Genomic DNA, 2,646 nt, shown 5'->3' with positions numbered 1-2,646 from the left:
TTACCGTCCGGCTAAATCCATTTTACACATATTCTTCTGGAGGGCTATATCAGATAGGATCACCCGTCCGGCTAGATCCTTTTCTTGTCAATTCCTTTTCGAGATCCATCGAATTTTCCTTTCATTCAACCGGATTTCTTCCCATTTTATCAAATATATCAATGTTTCATAAATTTTCATACAATGAACATTCAAATCATTTTCACATAAATAACATACAATCTCAAGCATTTAAGAATATAATTCAAGTTACACGAACTTACCTTGATACTTGTTTGTAAACAGTAAAAATCCACTAATCCCGAACTTTTCCTTTCCTCGATCTAGCTTCGTATTTGAATCTTCAAAATCTAAATAAATAAATTTAATTATCAATTTAATACATTTCATGTTCATATGCAACATTCTCTATAATTCAACTATTATTTATAATTCATTCAAAGTTGTCTACTTGAGTCATAGTCACTAAATTATTTATAACTTGAGCTACGGAACTCCAAATTAAGATCCGTTAATTTTCCCTGAAACTAGGCTCATATATATTTATACCATAAAATTTTCATAATTTTTGGTTTATTCAATAAGTACATTTTATTCTTTAAAGTTACCCCTGTTCTGTTGTCTAACAGTTCTGACCCTTCTTCTCTAAAAATAAATTATCTCTTTATACAGAATTCAAATGATGTTCTTGTTTGTTTCTATTAAAATAGACTCATTCAGAATTCTATACATATAAATTTAAGTCCCTAATTATTTTTATTCAATTTTTTATAATTTTTCAAAGTCAGAATAGGGGAACCCGAATTCATTCTGACCTTGTCTCACAAAATTCATTATATCTCAAAATTTACAAATCCATTGCTTACAATATTTCTACTATGAGAAACTAGACTCAATAAGCTTTAATTTCATATTTTTTTCATCTTCTAATTAGATTGCTAAAATTTTTTGTGATTTTTCAAATTTAGTCTACTGCTGCTGTCCAAACTGTTTTAGTGTAAGCTGTTTATTACCATTTTTCCCCTAAGCTTTTAATAAATGATAATTTCGTCCCTACTCAATTAGCCTCTCAATTGAGCTGATTTTTCTCAATTAACATTTTATTCTATCACCTTAAACTAGTTTACAACCTTTAGGAATCATAATTTCAGCAATAGACTTTAATTCTAAACATTTTCACAATTAGGTCCTAAAAATCAATTTCCATTGAAATTGCCTAATAAAATCATCTCATAAACAAATTAAAGCTTTAATTTCATTATATTTCATCATAAAATTACAGCACTCAACCATGGTGACTTTCAATTTCATCCATGAAATTAAAAACTAATGAATTTAATAGTAGGACCTAGTTGTAAAAGTCTTAGAAACACAAAAATTACAAGAAAAAGGCAAGGATTAACTCACTTGGTGCAAAAATTATGAAATACCAGCTTAGAGAACCCTTATATGGAGTTTTTAGCTGCTGGAATTGAAGAGAAATGAAGAGAAATCTAGATATTTCCTATTTAGTCCTAGTTTTATTTAGTTAATTTTGTAATATTCCAATTTTACCCTTAATTTATCAATTTTTCTGCTGATTTCATACCCTTGCCGTCCAGCCCAAATAAATTTTGGGTCTAATTTCCTTTTAAATCCTTTCCCATTAGACTTTTAAGCTATTTAATCATTCTAGCAACTTTTACACCTATTACAATTTAGTCCTTTTCATTTAATTGACTACCCAAACATTAAAATTTCCTAACGAAATTTCAATACCACATTAATAACATTTCATAAATATTTATAAAATTATTTTTGACTCGGTTTTACGAGATAGAGGTCTCGATACCTTGTTTTTACCCAATTTCTTCAATAATTTCTTTTTCTATCTAATCACTAAATTGGTAAAATTTTTCTATCAATATTTTCATATGATTTTCCTATCATATCAATTTTCAAGCAAAAATATTGAAATAAATTTCTCTTTAAATCGGATCTATGGTTACGAAACCATTGTTCCGATAACCTTGAATTTAGGCCATTACATGGTTAAACCCGACTCTTAGGAAGAGGGTCTCATTGTTCGTAAGAGACAAGATCGGAATGCTGATGATGATCGTGGTAGGACACAGAAATGGAATCCTCGTAGTAAATCTAAGGGTAGATCAAAGTCTTCAAACAGAGGTAAAACTTGTAACTTCTGCAAGAAGAAAGGGCACATTAAATCTGAGTGCTATAAGCTACAGAACAAGATTAAAAGGGAGGCTGCAAATCAAAAGGGAAAACAACCAGAAAATTCCGGTGAAGCTGATGTTGTAGAAGACTACAACGATGGTGAAATTCTAGTTTCTTCTGTCAATGATTCTAAAGTAAGCGAGGAGTGGATACTTGATTCAGGCTGCACCTTTCACATGAGTCCTAATCGGGATTGGTTTACAACTTACAAAACAGTGTCTGAAGGTGTTGTTTTGATGGGAAATAATGCTTCATGTAAAATCGCAGGTGTTGGAACAATTAAAGTTAAGATGTTTGATGGAGTTGTTAGAACACTTAGTGATGTACGACATGTTCCAGAATTGAAAAGAAATTTAATTTCATTGAGTACTCTTGATTCAAAAGGGTACAGATACATAGCAGAAAGTGGGGTTTTAAAGATCTTCAAAG

This window comes from Gossypium arboreum, chromosome 9 (genome assembly GCF_025698485.1).
Source record: "Gossypium arboreum isolate Shixiya-1 chromosome 9, ASM2569848v2, whole genome shotgun sequence".
NCBI classification, from domain to species: domain Eukaryota; kingdom Viridiplantae; phylum Streptophyta; class Magnoliopsida; order Malvales; family Malvaceae; genus Gossypium; species Gossypium arboreum.
This window is presented reverse-complemented; position numbering follows the sequence as displayed.